At 36.3% G+C, this 22,490-nt stretch overlaps 1 non-coding gene across 1 annotated transcript; it reads left to right on the top strand.

Annotated features, from left to right (window-relative positions):
• The first annotated feature begins 22,175 nt into the window (after positions 1 to 22,175).
• LOC139860643 (small nucleolar RNA R71) lies at positions 22,176 to 22,282 on the top strand. The gene has a single exon (XR_011763272.1). It is a non-coding gene; the product is annotated as a small nucleolar RNA R71 (small nucleolar RNA).
• Positions 22,283 to 22,490: the final 208 nt, after the last annotated feature.

Below are 22,490 nucleotides of genomic sequence, written 5' to 3' on the forward strand. Positions count from 1 at the left end.
TGTTAGGTTCAGCTCAGAGAAGTCAACCTAGTTGTGTTTGGGTCTAGTTAGCTACTGTTTATTGAGTATAGTGCTGAACGATGCATCACCTGCGTGTGGATGACTATACTGGGGATTCAGTAGTAAAGACTATCGGTAGCCGCTAGACTGATCAGCTAGTGGTCATGTGCCCGTACAAGCCACCGATCCTCTAGTTGGAGCATAGTTTCTAGTTGCTAGATGTCAGTTGCCAGTTGATAGTTGCTAGTTGTTAGTTGCCAGATGATTAGTTGTTAGTTACCGGTTGCCTGTTATTGATTGTTGTAGCTGCCGTAGTTGTACAAGTTGGTACTGTATGCTAGATCTGTTAGTTGATTCCATTCACTTAGCCTTGTGCTAACCCCCCTCACCTCCTCCCTTGCAGGTTTTGGATGTTAGCTGGTTTCAGGATAGAAGTGGTTGTTTGAAGATATGTTTGACAAGACGAACTCTGATGTCTTAACTTTTATAAATATGTAACTAGTCGTTTAATGTAACACCGGTAGGTTGTAATGGAGTAATTAACTAAGGTATTTATGTAAATTAAGTCTTCCACTGTGATTTAAAAAAAAATCAGGGTGTTAAATATTGGCCACATGGCCACTTCTTTGACATTTGTTGCAAAATGGCTTGCCACATTCACCATAATGATGTTTGTGGCACTTGTTGCAATATGGTTTGCCACATTCACTAAAATGATGTTTGCGGCACTTGTTGCAAGAAGGTAGACTTCCGGCATAACCTTTCTTGCCGTCGGAGGTGAAAGGCTTCTTGGCGAAGTTGTTGTTGTTGTAGTTGCTTGATTGGGGGGCTTTCCACTTTCTTTTGTTGCCACCCAATTTATTCTCGGCCTTTGGTGCTGGCACTTCAATTTCATCAATCGTTTCTATCAATTGATGGGCTATCTTTAAAGCCTCTTGTAGGTTAGCGGGTTTGGATGACATTATTCCGTGTTTAATGCTCTAAGGGAGGCCATCCATGTAAAGTTCAACTCTTAGGGACTCGAGAGTCATGAGGTTTGGACACATTAAGGCTAGCTTGGCAAACCGTTGATTATAAGCTTTAAGGTCATTTCGGACCGCTTTTAAACTTCTTAGCTCGTTTTCGAGCCTTCGAGTCTCTTCACGCGGAAAGTATTCGACGATCATCTTTTCTCTTAATTCGGCCCAAGAGAGTGCGTGGGCTTCATCGGTACCCACCGATTGTACATACGTGTTCCACCATGTAAGAGCGATACCGGCGAAAGTGTGGGTGGAATAGTTCACCTTGTCTTGGTCCCGGCAACCGCTTATGCTAAAAACGGCTTCTGTTTGCTCAAACCATCGGGTGAGAGCAACCGGTCCCCCGTTCCATCGAAAGTGTGAGGTGTTCACCCCATGAAGTTCTTGTAGGAGCATCCCTCATTTGAATTACCGGCTCCATGGTTATTTTTGTTGTTGTTGAGGTTATTGTTATTGTTGTTGGAGGAGTGACCGGCCATGGCCGCATCTACGGCGGTGACAATCATTTGTTGAAGAGCTTGTTCGGGAGTTTCGGGAGGAGTATTAGGTTGACCTCGGCGAGCCATTATTCCTTCAAGACATAAAAATATCGTTGATTAGTATTCTCAATAATACTAATCGTGATATGGAATAAATATAGAGAGAAAATTTTCCTTGACCCGCCCTCAATTCCTTATGTTATAATGTCTGTATGTCCACATGAGTCACCGTAACATAATCCTGGAAATTATATTACCCTAATTCACGCGTGCATTTAACATTACCTCATAAGGTCATGACGGCGTGTCAATCAAATTAAGTAACGTGAGATTAAGATGGAATAGGAGTTAGATATGAATAGAAGAGTACAAATATAAATGCACAAGTAGTCAAGCAAGTTCTACTTCAAGTCTATATGCCGGTTGTAGTCTAGACTCACTAATGCACCCTATGACTCGGGGTTGACACCAACGAACTCTAAATCCCTACAACCAACGCTCTGATACCACATGTGACGACCCGACAAAATCGTCATTGATGACGCCGTCAACTTAGGTCCCATAACGTGGTCATAAGTCTTTAAATAAAGTTTGACCAAAATATGTCGCATTCATTTCAAGTGTAAGGATGTTTCAAGGTTTAAAAAGTAGTTTAACAACTAGTTACGTTACAACGTTTAAAGTACAAATGAAACCTATGAGACACAATTTAAGGTAAAGTAAAAAGACGCTCCATGTATGCATGTATACTTGACATCCAAGCAAGTATCAAAATAATGTGCGGAAGCATGTATCACTTAGCATTCAAGGACCTGAGAAAAACATAGAAAATCTGTCAACGAAAACGTTGGTGAAATCATAGGTTTAGTAAGTATATTGTATTGAAACACAAGATTTAGTATAAGTCAATTATCCAAATCTTTGGCAATCCAAAGATGTTGTTGTTTGTCGGGCACCCAACTATCAAGGCTTAACTGAATAATTACATCTGCATCATAGTGTTAGAACTACATTATAACCAAAAATATATTTCATCCGCTAACGGTAGCGAACCGTCCGAATGATGGTTAGTCAAACCCGTATGGCCACATAACATAAGTTCTCGCTTACACCCTACAAGTGTAACTAATGATAATTGAATTGAGGATTTTTGTTCTAACTCGTTCGTGGAATGTTTGTTTTCATACTTGTGTTCAATTTGTAAAATGAAAAGTTTATGTTTTCTCATCCCAAGTATAAGTATAAAAGAGTAAAAGTGGGACTATGATCTCACCTTGAGTGCACGAATATAAATGTACTTCACAAAGTAAATGTGTGCAAGAACGAATGCTAGTCTCGACCTAAACAATTGGTTGTATCAATATCGATAAAGTATGAAGTCGGTCAAAGTTGTTTAATTAGTCCTATGGCTCATTACGACTCGATTAATATAGCATGTGAGTCAAATTGTCAAGTTTCATGCAAGATATAAGTATAAAAGCAAGTTAGAACGATTGCATAAGTATTTGGTTAAGTTTGACTAAAAGTCAAACTTGCTCAAAGTCAAAGTCAAAGTCAATCGGGTCGGTTCGGGTTTCCAACTTTTGTTCCATGATAAGAAGTCATATATATACATGTTGGCCAAGTTTCATGTTAATCGGAGGTGCGTAGCATAGTTGGAATTAAACGTGAGAACGCAAAGTAATTTTGGTCAGCAGGAATCGGAGCCAAGCTCCAACCGTCACTCACATAGGCATGTGGGGGCCTTGAGCGGCGCTAAGGGTGTATGATCAGCAATTTGGGTAGTTTTGAACACTTAATGCACGAATCAAACTTCAAACAAACATAACTTATGTATCGTAAACATTCAAAACACGTATCTTATATCGTTGGAAAGGTAATTTAACGAGGAATACAACTAAACACATTTCATCAATCATATTCATCATTTACAATAACTGAATTCTCTTCGAATGATCATTTAATGCTCACCATTTAATGTTTCAAGCTCATAAATGCAATTAATGATTCGAAAACTTAACACATACATAAAATAAGCCGTTTCGTAGGAAATTTTGCATACAATACTACTAAACACTTACAAACAACATTGCACAACATTTAAAGCATCAAAATTCACATTTAAGGCTACCAAACCCTAACCAAAAATCATAAAATCCTTAATCATGTTAATGAGGCTTTTCCAAGTCAACCTTTATACCAAAATGTAGCTAATGATGCTAGTAACACTTTTAATACATGAACTTTAACATAACAACAACATTTAATCAACCAAAACTCAAGATTAAACACACCCATTTTCAAGTTCATGCTAATTACTCAAAATAATAAGATCGAGCAAATAATTCACATATTCATTTTAGACTTGAGCCATAGACACTAATGAACACTTTTATAAGTTAAGAACACAAAGAACAAAAATCTAGAGTTTTTAGAAACCTTACCCCAAGTTATGAAATTGGTACCAAATTAGAGCTCTTGATTAGTAGATCACAAATATGTAAATTATTTTGATGTTAGCTTGCTAGATTGGAAATGGATGATGAATCTTTGATGTGTGAGTTGAGAGAAAAAGTGGAAGTATCAAAAGTGAGGAGGTGATGAATGAGTGGAGGAGAAGATGGTTGACTAGTTGACCTAGTGATCAAGTTTAGTCATATGGCACAAATAGTCCATCGTGTTTAAAAGCGGGTGCGTGAATTAACTAAATGAATTATTTTAAAGCGCATATTAACGGGAGATGTTATAATTAAATAACGAACTTAAAATAATTAAACAGAAAAATACGGGTTACTACATTACCTACCCCTTAAAAGAAATTTCGTCCCGAAATTTAAGTAGTTGTAGTGGTCGTCGTTTCTTTCTCGGGATCTTGTGTTGCCAACTTTATGAATAAGTGAGGATACTTTCTTTGCATTTTATCTTGTCTTTCCCAAGTAAACTCGGGTCCTCTTTTGTCATTCCAACGGATTTTGACAATCGGGATTTTACTTTGTTTTAGCGTCTTGACGGAGTGGTCCATAATTTCAACCGGTTCTTCCACAAAATGATGTTTGTCGTCAATAGTAAGCTCCTCGAGAGGGATAACGAGTTCGGGCTCAGCAAGGCACTTCTTCAAGTTTGATACATGGAAAGTAGGATGGACGGAGCTCAATTGAGTCAGAAGATCTAAACGGTAAGCAACGGGTCCAATACGCTCCATGATTTCAAAAGGACCAATATAACGCGGATTTAGTTTTCCATGTTTTCCAAAACGGATTACACCTTTTCAAGGTGAGACTTTTAACATTACACAGTCACCCACTTGGAACTCGAGATCTTTACATCTAATGTCGGCTTAGCTCTTTTGATGACTACGTGCTGTCCTGAGCCTATCTCGGATTTCAACAATTTTCTCGGTTGTTTCATGAATGAGTTCGGGTCCGGTGATTTGCTTGTCACCTACTTCGGCCCAATAAATAGGAGAATGACATTTGCGGCCATATAAAGCTTCGAAAGGTGCGGCGTTAATACTCGCATGCTAACTATTGTTGTAAGAGAATTCGGCTAGAGGCAAATGCTTTTCCCAAGCTTTTCCGAAATCGATAACACAAGCTCTTAACATATCTTTCAAAGTTTGAATAGTGAGTTCACTTTGTCCGTCAGTTTGCTAATGGTATGTGGTGATCATGTCTAAACGTATTCCCAAAGCTTCTTGTAAGGCACCCCAAAATCTAGAAGCGAAACGGGCATCTCGGTCAGAAATAATCGATAGAGGTACACCATGACAGGATACAATCTCCTTTATATACAATTGTGCGAGTTTGTCCATTTTGTCGGTTTCTTTCATGGCTAGGAAGTGAGCGGATTTGGTGAGACGGTCAATTATAACCCAAATGGTATCATAACCGCCCACCGTTTTCAGTAGTTTCATGATAAAGACCATCGTTATTCTTTCCCACTTCCTTTGCGGGATTTCGGGTTGTTGAAGTAACCCGGATGGCCTTTGATGTTCAGCTTTGACTTTGGAGCAAGTTAGACACTTTCCAACATAAGTAGCGACGTCCCTTTTAATGTTCGACCACCAATATTGTTCCTTGAGATCGTGGTACATCTTACTGGCACTGGGATGAATCGAGTACCTTGACTTATGGGCTTCGTCTAGAATAAGGCTTCGTAAGTTCCCATAACTAGGCATCCAAATTCTTCCGGCGAAATATCGGAGTCCGGTCTCTTTGACTTCGAATCGAGAGGCGAGGACGTTCAAGCGTTCGAGAGAAATATTTTCATCTTTCAGAGCCTCATCTTGGGCTACACGAATTTGATTATTGAGATTGGTGTGGATGGTGATGTTTAAGGCTCGGACACGAAGAGGCACCATTATTTCTTTTCGACTTAAGGCATCGGCTACTACATTTGCTTTTCCGGGATGGTAACGAAGTTCACAATCGTAATCGTTCAATGTTTCGATCCACCGTCGTTGTCTCATGTTTAATTGTTTTTGATCAAAAATGTGTTGGAGGCTTTGGTGATCGGTGAAGATGGTACTTTTGGTTCCATAAAGATAGTGTCTCCACATTTTGAGTGCAAAGACAACTGCTCCAAGTTCGAGATCATGTGTCGTGTAGTTCCGTTCATGAATTTTCAATTGTCGAGAGGCATAAGCAATAACTTTATGTCGTTGCATCAATACACACCCAAAACCATGTTTCGAGGCGTCTCAATATACAACAAAATCATCATTGCCTTCGGGAAGAGACAAGATAGGAGCGGTGGTTAACTTTTTCTTCAAGATTTAAAACGCGAACTCTTGTTCGGTTGACCAAACAAATTTCCTTCCCTTGTGAGTTAACAAGGTTAGAGGATGTGCAACCAAAGAGAAATCTTCGATGAATCTACGATAATACCCGGCGAGGCCTAAAAATTGACGAATGTGAGTAGGAGTAGTGGGGGTTTCCCATTTACTAATGGCTTCGATTTTCGCGGGATAAACTTTAATACCTTGATCGCTTACAACATGACCAAGAAATTGAACTTCCTTTGGAGAATTTGGCATAGAGTCGTTCTTGTCTCAAGAGTTCAATCACGAGTCGGAGGTGTTGTTCGTGTTCTTCTTCGCTTTTTTAGTAGATTAAGATATGGTCTATAAATACAATAACGAATTTGTTGAGATACGGATTACACACGCGGTTCATAATATCCATGAACACCGACGGTGCATTAGTTAGACCAAATAGCATTACAAGAAATTCGTAACTACCATAACGAGTCCGGAAAGCGGTTTTGGAGATATCTTCCCCCTTAACCATTAGTTGATGATAACTCGAGCGGAGATCGATTTTTGAATATACACAAGACCCTTGTAGTTGATCAAAGAGGTCATCGATGCGTGGAAGAGGATATCAGTTCTTAACCGTCAATTTATTTAGTTCACGATAATCGATGCACATTCGTAGGGATCCATCTTTCATTTTACCGAATAAAATCGGAGCGTCCCATGGAGAATGGCTAGGTTGGATAAAACCACGGTCAAGTAGTTCTTGAATTTGACTGTGTAATTCTTGCATTTCGAATGGATCAAGTCTATATGGTGCATGTGCTATGGGTGCGGCTCCCGGAATAAGATCGATTTGAAATTCAACCGGTCGATGAGGTGAGAGACCCGGTAATTCTTCGGGAAATACATCGGAAAAGTCACTAATAATTGGCACATCATCGATATGCTTCTCATCGGTCTCGACTTTCTTAACGTAGGCTAGGATCGCGAAACAACCTTTACGATGTAATTTTTCAACTTTAAGGCACGAGACAAGATTGAGTCCGGTGCAACTCTTATCGTCATAGAAAATCAAGGGTTCACCATTCTCGATAGGAATTTGATTTGCTTTAAGATCATAAAGGATGTGAGATTTTTTTTTGGCTAACCAATCCATACCAATTATTACATCGAAGCTCCCTAGTTCTATAGGTATCAAGTCAATTTCAAACTCTTTACCCATTAAGTTTAACGTACACCTCCGATAAAATTGGTCGGCACTCAATAGTTTTCCGTTGGACACTTTAATGGTATAAGTAGTATCTAGTGGGAGTGGTGGAGTGCAAAAAGAATGAATCAAAGTCTTGGATATAAAACTCTTGTCGGCACCCGAATCGAATAAGCAAAAAAAATAAGAGTTGTTGAGAAGAAACGTACCCGTGACTAGTTCATTGTCATCTCGGGCCTCCTCGGTGTTAATGTTGAAAGCTCGGCCGCGTGCATTAGGGTTAGCTTTATTCTTTGGGCATGCATTCTTATAATGGCCCGGTTGGCCACATTCGTAGCAAACACCCGTTTTTAGTGCATTGGGCCCCTTTTGAGCGACGGGAGCGGTACTTCTACAATCGTTGGCCACATGGCCACTTCTTTGACATTTGTTGCAAAATGGCTTGCCACATTCACCATAATGATGTTGGTGGCACTTGTTGCAATATGGTTTGCCACATTCACCAAAATAATATTTGCGGCACTTGTTGCAAGAAGGTAGACTTTTGGCATAACCTTTCTTGCCGTCGGAGGTGAAAGGCTTCTTGGCGAAGTTGTTGTTGTTGTAGTTGCTTGATTGAGGGGCTTCCCACTTTCTTTTGTTGCCACCCGATTTATCCTCGGCCTTTGGTGCTGGCACTTCAATTTCATCAATCGTTTCTTTCAATTGACAGGCCATCTTTAAAGCCTCTTGTAGGTTAGCGGGTTTGGATGACATTACCCCGTGTTTAATGCTCTAAGGGAGGCCATCCATGTAAAGTTCAACTCTTAGGGACTCGGGAGTCACGAGGTTTGGACACATTAAGGCTAGCTCGGCAAACCGTCGATTATAAGCTTTAAGGTCATTTCGGACCGCTTTTAAACTTCTTAGCTCATTTTCGAGCCTTCGAGTCTCTTCACGCGAAAAGTATTCGACGATCATCTTTTCTCTTAATTCGGCCCAAGAGAGTGCATAGGCTTCATCGGTACCCACCGATTGTACATACGTATTCCACCATGTAAGAGCGATACCGGCGAAAGTGTTGGTGGAATACTTGACCTTGTCTTGGTCCCGGCAATCGCTTATGCTAAAAACGGTTTCCGTTTGCTCAAACCATCGGGTGAGAGCAACCGGTCCCCCGGTTTCATCGAAAGTGTGAGGTTTTCACCCCATGAAGTTCTTGTAGGAGCATCCCTCATTTGAATTACCGGCTCCATGGTTGTTGTTGTTGTTGTTGTTGTTGTTGTTGTCGTTGTGGTTGTTGTTATTGTTATTGGAGGAGTGATCAGCCATGGCCGTATCTACGGCAGTGGCTATCATTCATTGAAGAGCTTGTTCGGGAGTTTCGGGAGGAGTATTGCGTTGACCTCGGCGAGCCATTGTTCCTTCAAGACACAAGAATATTGTTGATTAGTATTCTCAATAATACTAATCGTGATATGGAATAAAGATAGAGAGAAAATTTTCCTTGACCCGCCCTCAATTCCGTATGTTATAATGTCTGTATGTCCACATGAGTCACCGTAACATAATCCCGAAAATTATATTACCCTAATTCACGCGTGCATTTAACATTACCTCATAAGGTCATGACGGCGTGTCAATTAAATTAAGCAACGTGAGATTAAGATGGAATAGGAGTTAGATATGAATAGAAGAGTACAAATATAAATGCACAAGTAGTCAAGCAAGTCCTACTTCAAGTCTATATGCCGGTTGTAGTCTAGACTCACTAATGCACCCTATGACTCGGGGTTGACACCAATGAACTCTAAATCCCTACAACCAACACTCTGATACCACATGTGACGACCCAACAAAATCGTCATTGACGGCGCCGTCAACTTAGGTCCCTGATGTTAAAGCGAAGGTGTATAAAATACTATTAAATTTTACAAGAAAATACTATTAAATATGATACAATTTTACACAAGTGATTTATTTATTTATAGAATGGATATACCTAAACCTTGCTACAACACTTATAGGCAGTGTGCCTAATCGTACAGTAGTGTAGTTTTTAGTAAGTCCGGTTCGTTCTACAGTGATCTTTTAAACAAGCTTAACGCTATATTTCTTTTTAACTTATAATTGTAAAAATACAAAAATATATATAAGTAGTATTATTATTATAAAAGGGGGTTTTTACCGTTTAATGACCGGTTTGTCGATTTTAAAACTTTAGCCGCCGTTAAAACCTAATGTAAAATATTAAAAATAAATATAACTTAATTTAAAGCGTAAAGTAAATAACGATAATGAAATTGCGATAAATAAAAGTGCGATAAATAAAATAACGGTAAATAAAATTGCGATAACTAAAAAGTGCAATTAAATAAAATGATAATAAATAAAAGTGCGATAATTAAAAGTGCAATTAAATATGAAATAAAGGAAATTAAATATGAAATAAAGGAATTATGCTTATTTAAACTTCCGTAATCATGATGTTTGACGTGTTGATTTTAGTTTTATTACCATGGGTTAATTGTCCTTTGTCCTGGATTATTCAATATGTCCGTCTAGTTTTTGTCCATAACAGTCCATCAGTCATAAATATAAAGTGCGAGTTTCCTCGTCAAATTATCCTTATATCCGAAGTCAAATATTCCAACTAATTGGGGACTTAAACTGTAACAAGGTCTTAATACTTTGTTTAATAATTACACCAGGATATCGACTGCGTGTAACCCAATATTTTAATACTTTGTTAACAATTACGCCAAGTGTCCTTGTACATAATTCACCCATGTTTTAGTAAGTCTATTAACTATTAATTCATTCCCGTGTCCGGTTAAATGAACGATTATTCGTACATATAAATATCCCGCCCATCGTGTTCGATCGAGTGTATATGGTTATTTATAGGTACGTCTAATTGTAAATCTTTATTTTAAATTAACAAACTATCATTTAGTTAAACAAATATAAAGCCCATTAATAGCCCATAGTCTAATTTCCACATGTGTCGTTCTTTTGTCCAAACCCCAATTATGGTACAAAGCCCAATTACCCAATTTTAATATTTTAGCCCAAAATCATGATTACTTCGTCTTAAATAAGCATAATAATAATTTAGCTACGAGATATTAAATTAAAAAGGTTGAACATAACTTACAATGATTAAAAATAGCGTAGCGTTACACGGACAGAATTTCGACTTACACTCTTACAACATTCACTAACATACCCTTATTATTGGAATTTAAAATTAAAATTATAATATATATATATATATATATATATATATATATATATATATATATATATACGAGTGAGAGATAGATGAAAGATAGATATATGATCAACCAAAACCGCGAAATTTATAGGCATGTGGCCAGCTACCTAATGCTATGTGATCGCATGGAATTTGCTCTTCCAGGCCTTGCGATCGCATGGCCACTTTTTCTAGCTCACGTGACTTTGTTTCCTAGCTTGCCGACGGATTAATAAATAAATATAATATATAAATAATTTTAAGAAATATTTAAATATTATATTATATTTATGTGCATAGTTGACTTGTAATTTTTAGTCCGTTGCGTCGAGCGTTGAGAGTTGACTCTGGTCCTGGTTCCGGTTTTTCGAACGTCCTTGCGTATATTTTAATATCTTGTATTTTGCGTTTTGCGTCTTGTACTCTTGTAATTTTGAGACGTTTATCATCAATAATTTGAACCACTTTGATTGTACTTTGTACTTTTGAGCTTTTTGGTCGTTTGCGTCTTCAATTCGTCGAATCTATCTTTTGTCTTCACCTTTTATTATTTAAACGAATATTACTTGTAAATAGAACAATTGCAACTAAAAGCTTGTCTTTCTTGAGGGATAAAGCTATGAAATATATGTTCGTTTCTAGCATTATCAAATATTCCCACACTTGAGCATTGCTTGTCCTCAAGCAATATAGTCTTGAAATAAAAATACTAGAATCACTTCTTTATTCTTCACACTTTGTACATCAGTGATTTCTATACGGCGGTATGAACAATGGTAGTAACGATGTGGTTTACAGTCCTACATGACTATAAAAATTTAGATCCTTAAGGAAATTGGATCTTTATGAAAACATTTGATCTTTTGAAAATACGATCTAGCTTTTACCCTAGATAAGTTTTCCGGAATAACCCTTCACCGGTGTTTGCAAATTATTTTTGTGGGTTTTGTGGGTTTCAGATTTTAAAATTTTAGCTCAAAACTTGCGGTTTTGTGTCACCCACTTGCTAACCTTGTATTAGGAAAGCAACACGTCCAGTATACTTGCTCCGTATATTACCTTTAGGTAAACTACCGTCCGGTTGTAAAGGAAAGCATTGAACAAGCAACTGTTAAGGCAATGTCCCCTGACATGCTTTTAATTATGGTCTATAACGTGTCGGATGCAATTACTATCCTTTCTAGGAGCAATAGTAAAGCTCACCCTTATAATTTTTCGTTCTGGCACAAGGTCCTGTCTTCGACCATGCTATGCAACCACCGTTCTTACGGTTGACACCCGATTTGGTTCAGGTGACCTAATGAATTCCAGGTGAATTCCTAGGATTTTACGTTCAATGGTAATGAACGCATTAAAAATGGATTTTCAGAAAACAAATCGGTTTTAATTTGATCAAAATATTTTCTCATTCAAGCTCGAGTTTAGATATCATCGAATTTCATGAGTTTGTAATTCTCAATCTTTAAGGTCAATCTCGAGGATTGAGTAATATCAGTCTTAAAAGCTGATTTTTGATCTTTTTAAGGAGATTATCCTTTATGGGGATCTGATTTATTAGTCTTATCAAGCTAATTTGCACGGCGTCCTCCCCATTTTACGAAACAGATCCTCTCATGGTTAGGATAAGTCTGACCACTTAGCGACCCTGTTTGATGCTGAGGTTCGTAGATTTCCAGCTAATTTTCGAGAAAACTTTTCAAGGTTTTTTGTAGACTCTACAACTGGTCTGGACGACAACTTCCTGACTTAAATCAAGAAGCGCTTTTCTTTTTCGGAAGACTTTACTTCCTTTTAATGATGGAATTGATTCATCGTGTAGACCCATATTTCTTTCAAATATATTACAATAAATCGGGTAAAATGGTTAATTTTGTCCAAAACAAAAGTTTCTTCAATTATTTATAAAAATATGTGATATATGTTCAAAATAACTTGGTAAATTTTTTCCACACTTGGCTTTTATTTTCCTTTCTTTGCCTTTTTATTGTCCTATATTCTATTTTAAATGAATTCTAATATTTTGGGTTGTTTCTCAATTTATGTCCTTTCCGAGGTAACAATAATTTTGGTGTTAATACCTAGTTTTATCGCTCATAAATATGTATAAACATGATTTTGAATTCATTTAATTGAAAATTTTGAAAATTTTACTAGAATTGGGTAGTCAGTATATAAGACTAGGGCTATTCTTTATTATCAGAGAGCACTAGATTCTAATACAACTACTGCATTACTATTATTTTTAATAGTAACCAAGTGTTTAAGATAATAATTTTAAAAATCCGAAAGAATTTAACCCCTTCCCATACTTAAGGTCTTGCAATGCCCTCATTTGCAAGAAATCAGTAACAATTTAAATTATTGAGGGTGATTAGCGTAGAAAAATGATTAAATTTTACCAAAGTTTCCAAGCATATTGGCGTTTGTTTGTTGAATGATAAATGGTGCACATCATTTGTTCATTTCGTCTTGTTGTTACATCACATTTGTTTTTCATTTTGTCATCAAAATCAGTAGCTTTTGCTGAACTTAATGCCAGTCTTTGAAAATGCGCTGTTTTACCATGTTGTGTACAATTGACAATATACATACATACAAATATAAACATGCATGGTAATTTGAAATGGGACTTAAAATCCCACTTTCAAATCAAATATGAAATATTAGTACAAAATAATAAAAAATATAAAATAAATACATTAATGTATCACAATATCATATGTTTAAACATAAATAAAAATCATAAAAAGATAAAAATCATAGAAATCACCAACAGGAACTATATCAATCTGGATAGGGGTTCCAGTTCATGTCGTCGTCCGGGTTCCATGGTTGGTGATAGGTGTACTGGTAGGCCTGGTTAGGGTTGTAGAGAGTATATGGTGGTCTCATCTCGGGCTGGTGTGGAGGATAGTAAGCGGGTCGGGTCAGAACGTAGTGATCCTGAGGTGACAGCCGGCTCATAATCTAACGATGATGATAGTCCCATCTATCATGCTGTCGTTGCCTGGAATGCTCGTAATCATTCCGGGCTTGCCACTGCTCCATCCAACGAAATCTCTCCGCGTTTGTCAAATCTACCTCATCTACACACTGGTAGATGTCAGTCATAGCTTCCCTAATGACATCCCTAATGTCATCCGCTTCCTCCATTTCCTCATCTGAAACTCTCTCTACCTGAGGATGACTACCTTCATAGGGTACTGGCTGGTTGCGTCTGCTCTTTAATTCCTTAGCACCATGATAGACCTTCAATCCTAAAGGCTCAACCTGTTCCCTACATTCCAAAAGTGGACCCCCTTGGTCCCTATCTACACCTCCAATGAGAGTAACAAAAATACCTCCTCTTATAATCTCCCCTTCCTGTATTCCTTCCACCATTTTAGACAAATAAAAACCAACACAGTAGGGGATATTAACAAAGCTTCTTGGGTCTCGAATACACTTTAGTTAAATAAATCATGTAAGGTCATTTTCTCTTTATTGTGACCTCTCTGTGTAATCGAGTTAGCCAGAAATCTATGAATTATACGAAGTTCGGCTTTGTTAATATATAAGTAGGAGTGTTTTCCTCCCAGCATAAAAACATTATAGTTTGACATACGCCTCCAGACGGCATTTGCGTCAAAATTCCTATCTACCCTTTCACCACGATAAATCAAATTCATACAATCGGGTAGTAGTAATTCACCAGGAGTATATCTCTGTAAAGCCCTGGCCATGTCCAGCATGGACATCCTGTACATCCTACGGCCAAGTATAAATCTAAGAAAACTACTATCATCTAATCTATCTACATCTACATTTAATTCTATAGTACTCATCAGCTCAATAAACCATTCCTTATATACAGGTCTACGAATGGTGAATAGACGTTCCCAATCGGTAAAAGAAGAACTGCCATACCTTTGGATCAGATGCTCCCTAACTGAGTTAGCTAGTTGGACCCTTTCCAAAGGATCCCAATCGATTACCCTTGGCACTTCTACATTTTTCGGTATCAGTTTGAATTTGTTACTTTGATATGCCGGGTAATCCCTCCAGCTTCTATCGAATCTCAGATTAGGATGCAATGTATGTTCAGGAATCGTTGGGTATTCTACTGGTGGATGTATCGAAAATACTATGAAGGCATCAACAAATTGTAGCGGATCATAATAAGGTACGTGTTGATCAGGTTGTTGTTGTGGTTCCTGTTGTTGTTCTTGTTCGGGCTCGTATTGCGGCTCATATTCTGGTTCAGGTTCGGGTTGTGGTTGTCTAGATGATGATGATGAACCTCCAGTTTCAGTATTAGTAAATCTCTGCAAAACACATTAAACACAAAATTTATGCATCCAAATATGCATTAGTGTTAGCAAAATAACAAATTAACACAATTACAATAACATGTTAAATCAAAATTAAACTTATACACATTTTCATAATTTTAACAATTCTACACTTTTTCAAATAAGCATAAATGAAAATGTTTACAAAGTTCATAAGCATTCAACTCAAATAACATGTTAAAACAACCTTTACTAGCAATTAAACAAGTCTCAAATGACAATTATATCAAATTAATCAAGTTCATGAATTTTGTACTTAAAAAGTCCACTTTAATTCTCATAAATCATGTTTGGGATCAAAGTTTGGATCATTTAGCTACCTAAACAAGTTATACTACTTAATTTAGCAATAATTCATGACAAAAATCGGCCATATCCTGTTTATATCAAAAAGCCCCAAATTGCTCAAGAACACAAACCCTAGATTACTAAAATTTTTGAAGTTTTTGGCTTCAAATCATGTTAAATAGCATCAATCTAGGTTATACATGCATAAAATACTAACAATTTAACTCTAATTACACTAGAAATTAACAAAATCAAAATAGGAAAAATATAGCTCAAGAACACTTAAAATCAAATTTAAGGAGGTTTAGGGTTGAAATTGTTACTCTTTTTGATAAACTCCTTATCAAATTCATGTTTAGAGCGGATTGTAGCAAGAAATTTGGTGAATTTTGGTGGAAAAATGATGAAATTTGAGGTGTTTTTGTGTGTATGTTCGTATGCGTGTGTGAGTATGGAATGGGACAGAGAGCAGTTCGACTGGGTTTTTGTTTCTGGCCTGATTTCCAACCTCATGCGATCGCATGAGGTTACAGGGTAAATCTCATGCGATCGCATGAGGTCCCTTTTTTTTTATGAAACCTTTACTAATAAAACATATAATTAATTAAAATTTAAAATTTTGTTTTTAGGATTAGGGCGTTTCGGATCGTTGTCCTAGTCCGTCCCTCGACAAAATTTTTAAAATTTGTCATTTTTTAAGCGCAGTTTTTAAAAGCAAAGATTTTTGGGTTTTTTTAAATGTTTTTGGCATACTTTAATTCAATAATATTAAAAATAATGATAATAAAAGTTCTCGTCCCTCCCTTGGGTAGAGCAATTTTGGTTCAATGACCTAGTTTTCAACTCACGACGAATTTTAAAAATCAATTTTTAACTTAACGAAATAAAGTAAATTTTTGTTTTTAAATTCACACCAAACTTAAATTTAAAATGCATAAAATTAAAAATTCATATTATTAAAATTTTAAAAATTCACATCAAACTTATATTAAAATTTTGTTTTTATACATACAAACTTATATTAAAAACATAAAATTTTCAAATATTTACAAACTTAAATATATATTGATTTTAAAAAGTTTACAATAAAAATTTAATATTAATTTTAAAAACAAAGTAAAAATAAAATTAAAAATCTTTTTGGTCTTTTATCCCACTTTAATCAATCAAATATTATCAAAAATATACGCCCCTCTTTTCGGTAAAGTAATTTCGGCTATATTACCTAGTTTTACTCCTGACGAATTTTTGAAATATTTTGGGTTGATTGATTAAAGATATTTATACCTTAAGAATAAACGGTAAATTTCGTAGTGATGTAATAAATTTTTGTATGATATCAATAATTTCGGTCGCAAAACCTAATTTTATTGAGTATCAATTTAATACTTTATAGCGAACAATTTAGCGTTTATTATCAAAAGGGTAAAAGCAATAAAATAAAAATAAAAACTGTACATACTTACCTGTGAGATAGAATTCTCAGTGACCTACTTTAGCCCACTCATAAGATAGTCGGACTAATTGGTTTTCCATAGCTACATAGGCGTAACCTCGAGCATTCAAAGATTTTTCTACGAAACATATAAACGGTCCTTCTCTGCATAAAGTAACGAACTCGGTATTGAAATATGTCTGATTCGTCGAGCATTTTCCTTCGTGTGACCATTTTCCGCATTTGTGACATCTTTCAACGTGTCGTGCTCTTCTTTTCGCTGCGGATTTTGATTTTCCTTTACCACAATGTAACTTATTATGATCGTTTCTGAGTTCTTTTCTTACTCCGTCTAATTTGGCTCTTATTACTGACACCAGGTCACTCGGAAGGGTGTCATTATTACGTTTAGTGATCAAAGCGTGTAGCATTAGACCATGGTTCAGATCAAAGGAATTCTTCATCTCGTAAAACCTAAAAAAATAAAAATTCAGAATGGGGGGAGAAGACTAGTTCTTTAGGGTCTGCTAGGGAAAGACCATTCGGATTCCATTCTCGAGAACTACACGAATACAGAATATCTAACTCTAACAGAAATACATATTATCCTTTAAAGACTTGATTCTCCCTACACTTAGTTAGCTGTGGTGTCGAAATTGTGATTAACTTCGTTGTCAACTTCCATCGGACTATCTATGTAATGTTTAACTCTGTGACCATTAACCTTAAATTCAATCCCATTTGAATTTATTAACTCTTCTGTTCCGTATGGGAAAACTCTTTTGACGATGAATGGTCCAGACCATCTTGATTTCAATTTTCCAGGAAATAGCTTGAATCGTGAATTGAAAAGAAGAACTCTGTCTCCTTCTTTAAATTCTTTTGAACTTCTTATTCTTTTATCATCCCATTTCTTCGTTCTTTCCTTATAGATTAACGAATTTTCGTATGCCTCCTGTCTTAATTCTTCTAATTCATTTAGTTGACTTAACCGTAGACGTCCAGCTTCATGTAAATCAAGATTACATGTCTTCAAAGCCCAAAATGCTTTGTGTTCAATTTCTACTGGAAGATGACGTGCTTTTCCGTAAACGAGTTTAAAAGGTGTGGTTCCAATTGGAGTTTTGTAGGCTGTTCTAAAAGCCCAGAGTGCATCCTCCAATTTAATGGACCATTCCTTCGGATTTGATCCTACGGTTTTCTCTAGAATACGTTTTAAAGCTCGGTTGGTATTTTCAACTTGTCCACTTGTTTGTGGATGATAAGTAGTGGAGATTTTATGAGTTACTACATATCTTTTGAGAACTTTCTCAAGTTGATTGTTACAAAAATGAGTACCCCAATCAATTATTAAAGCTTTCGGTGTTCCAAAACTTGCAAAAAGACATTTTAAAAAGTTGACTACAACTCGTGCATCGTTAGTCGGGAGAGCTTGTGCTTCCACCCATTTAGATACATAATCAATGGCAACCAGAATGTACAGATTATTATGAGATTTTGAAAATGGACCCATAAAGTCAATACCCCAAATGTCAAATACTTCACATACTTGAATGACATTTTGTGGCATTTTATCACGTTGACTTATTTTTCCGGCCCTTTGACAAGCATCACAGGATTTGCAAAGAAGGTGTGCGTCTTTGAAAATTGTAGGCCAATAGAATCCAGCATCGTAAACTTTTCTTATTGTGAGGTGAGGCCCATAATGCCCTCCTGTTGGTCCTGTGTGACAATGGTTTAAGATTTTACTAGCTTCATCTCCGAATACACATCGGCGTATTATTCCATCGGGACAACTTTTAAACAAATGTGGATCTTCCCAAAAATATTGTTTTAGATCACTAAAGAATTTCTTTCGTTTTTGGTACTATAATCCTTTTTCAAGGAATCCACATACTAAATAGTTTGTATAGTCTGCAAACCATGGAATTTCATTATAATCTATCTTCAATAGATATTCATCAGGAAAGTTGTCTTGTATGGCCGATTCATTTAGAACTTCTAATTTGGGATTTTCAAGACGAGAAAGATGATCAGCTGCGAGATTTTCTGCTCCCTTTTTATCTCGGATTTCGATATCAAACTCTTGTAAGAGTAAGATTCAACGAATTAATCGTGATTTAGCATCTTATTTCGAGAAAAGGTATCTAAGAGCAGAATGGTTGGTATAAACCACCGTTTTAGCTAGAACGAGATATGAACGAAATTTGTCAAAAGCAAAGAAAATAGCAAGGAGTTCTTTTTCAGTAGTTGTATAATTCGTTTGTGCTCCTTGTAACGTCTTACTAGCATAATATATAGGTTGAAATCATTTTTCAATCCTTTGTCCTAAAACGGCTCCCATTGCAAAATCACTTGCATCGCATATTAGTTCAAATGGTAGACTCCAATTCAGAGTTATCATGATCGGCGCATTAGTGAGTTTTTCTTTAAGAATATTAAAAGATTTGATACATTCATCTGAAAAGATGAATGGAGCATCCTTTTCTAGGAGTTTATTCATAGGAGTGGCAATTTTAGAAAAATCTTTTATAAAACGTCGGTAAAAACCGGCATGCCCTAGAAAACTCCCAACTCCTCTAACATTGGTGGGATGTGGAAGTTTAGCAATTACATCTACTTTAGCTCTATCCACTTCAATTCCTTCCTTTGAAATTTTATGACCAAGAACGATGCCTTCTTTAACCATGAAATGGCATTTCTCCCAATTAAGTACTAGATTTGATTGTTCGCATCTAATAAGCATTCGTTCAAGATTAACTAGACATGTTTCAAAAGTATCACCGAAGACTGAAAAATCATCCATGAAAACTTCCATGCATTCTTCTATCATGTCGTGAAAAATCACCATCATGCACCTTTGAAAGGTTGCAGGAGCGTTGCAAAGTCCAAATGGCATGTGTTTATAAGCAAAAGTACCATAAGGGCACGTGAATGTGATTTTCTCTTGGTCCTCGGGTGCTATTGGAATTTGAAAATATCCTGAAAAACCATCAAGAAAATAATAGTAACTATTTCCGGCTAATCTTTCCAACATTTGATCAATAAAAGGTAAGGGAACGTGATCTTTCTGGTGGCGTCATTTAATTTTCTATAATCAATACAAACACGCCATCCTGTTACAGTCCTAGTAGGAATAAGCTCATTTTTCTCATTTGTGATGACAGTCATGCCACCCTTCTAAGGTACGCATTAAACTGGGCTTACCCATGGGCTATCAGAGATTGGATAAATTAAACCTGCATCAAGCAGTTTAATAATTTCTTTCTTAACAACATCTTGCATATTCAGATTTAGTTTTCGTTGGCGTTGCACATACGTTTTATGACCTTCTTCCATAAGGATTTTATGTGTGCAATACGAAGGACTTATTCCTTTAATATCATGAATCTTCCATGCAATAGCTAGTTTATGAGCTTTTAGCACAGAAATGAGTTGAGATTTTTCATTTTCAGTAAGAGAAGACGATATTATTACAGGTAATTCAGATTCACCTTTTAAATAAGCATATTCCAATTGGTTTGGAAGTGGCTTTAACTCTAATGTCGGTGGTTCTTCTATCGATGATTTATATCGATATCTGTCTTCTTCTTTTAGCATTTAAATTTCTTCTGTTGTTGGTTCATATCCATTAGCCATAAGTGTAGCTAACATTTCAGTTTCATCAATTGGTTCAGTTCCTTCTCCTAAAGAACATTCTCCTGTTCCTTGTAATTCTGGAAATTCTTCTAACAATTCTGCATGTGATTCTATAGTTTGAATATAATAACATGTATCATCTGCAGATTGCGGTTGTTGCATTGCTATATCAACAGAAAAAGTAACACTCTCGTCCTCTATACTTAGGGTCAATTTCTTACCAAACACGTCTATTATTGCTTTAGCTGTGTTTAAGAATGGTCTTCCTAATATGAGAGGAACTCGAGAATCTTCTTCCATGTCCAGAATAACAAAATCTACTGGAAATACTAAAGTACTAACTTTAACTAGCATGTTTTCCATTATCCCTCTAGGATATTTTACTGATCGATCGGCTAGTTGTATACTTATTCATGTTGGTTTCAATTCTCCAAGGTCTAGTTTAGCGTATAGTGAATACGGAATTAAATTTATACTAGCACCTAAATCTGCCAATGCTTCTATTGAACTAAGACTTCCCAGAAAACATGGAATTGTGAAACTTCCTGGATCTGATAATTTTTCTGGTATCTTATTCAACAGCACTGCAGAACAATTAGCATTCATTGTAACAGCCGAGAGTTCTTCCATTTTCTTTCTATTCGTGATTAGATCTTTCAAGAATTTAGCATATCTAGGCATTCCTGAAATTACATCAATGAAAGGAAGATTTACATTTATCTGTTTAAACATATCCAAGAATTTGGATTGCTCGGCTTCAAGTCTCTCTTTTCTCATTTTACTCGAGTAAGGAAGTGGTGGTTGGTATGGTTTAACATAAGGTTTTGCCTTAACTGTGTTATCTTCATTACCCTTTTCAACTACCGGTTCTTTTTCCTTATCTTGTTTAGATTGTGGTTCTTGTGGAGTAGGAATAGCTTCATCAGAAATTACAGGTATTTCAGGTGGTTTAAGTGTAATACCACTTCTTATGGTAATGGCTTTAGCTGTTTCATTTTGGGGGTTAGCATTTGTATCACTAGGTAGACTTCCCGGTTTTCTTTCACCTATTAACCATGCTAGGTTGCTCACTTCTTGTTCTAAATTTTGAATATAAGCTTGTTGATTTCTAAATGCTTGAGCATTTTGTTCATTGGTTTGTTTCTGAGATGTGAAAAATTGCGTTTGAGATTCAAGTAGCTTTGACATCATATCTTCTAAATTTGGCTTTTTATCATCGGTTTGTGGTGCTTTGTTTTGAAAAATAGGTCTTTGCTGATTGTAAGTATTGTTGGATACTTGTTGATTTCTAGGACCTTGTTGGTTGTTATATGGAACATTTCGGTTATAATTCTGGTTTTGATTGTAGATTGGTCTTGGCGGTTGATAATTATTCTGATAATTATTTCTAGGCCTTTGGTTTATGTATGAAACATTCTCTCTTTGTTCCATTGTTAGTTCAATACTGAGACAATCTTTTATTAAATGTGGTCCTCCACACTGTTCACAACTAATTCGTATTGAGTGGATATCTTTAGTCATGTTTTCCATTCGTCTCTCGACAGCATCTATCTTTGCAGAAATGGAATCGAAGTCATGGCTAGAATTGGCTCTAGCTGCTTTAGATGATCTAACAATATCTTTTTCTTGATGCCACTCATGTGAGTGGGAAGCAGTGTTATCAATAATTTTATAAGCGTCAGTTGCGGTTTTCTTCATAATAGAACCACCAGCTGCTATATCTATGTCTTTCCTTGTAGTGAGGTCGCATCCTTGGTAGAATATTTGTACTATTTGACAAGTGTCTAAACCATGTTGCGGACATCCTCTCAATAACTTTCCAAATCTTGTCCATGCTTCATATAGAGTTTCATTTGGCTTTTGTGTGAATGTAACAATTTCTCCTTGAAGTCTCACGGCTTTAGATGCTGGAAAAAATTGTTTAAGAAAATTTTCAACTAAAACGTCCCATGTATCAATCGCCCCTTCAGGTAACGATTCCAACCAATCTTTGGCTTCTCCCTTTAAAGTCCAGGGAAATAACATGAGATATATCTGTTCATCCTCAACTTCTCGAATTTTAAATAGAGTACAGATCCTATTAAAAGTACGAAGATGTTCA

Source organism: Rutidosis leptorrhynchoides, chromosome 7, assembly GCF_046630445.1.
Source record: "Rutidosis leptorrhynchoides isolate AG116_Rl617_1_P2 chromosome 7, CSIRO_AGI_Rlap_v1, whole genome shotgun sequence".
Classification (NCBI taxonomy): Eukaryota; Viridiplantae; Streptophyta; class Magnoliopsida; order Asterales; family Asteraceae; genus Rutidosis; species Rutidosis leptorrhynchoides.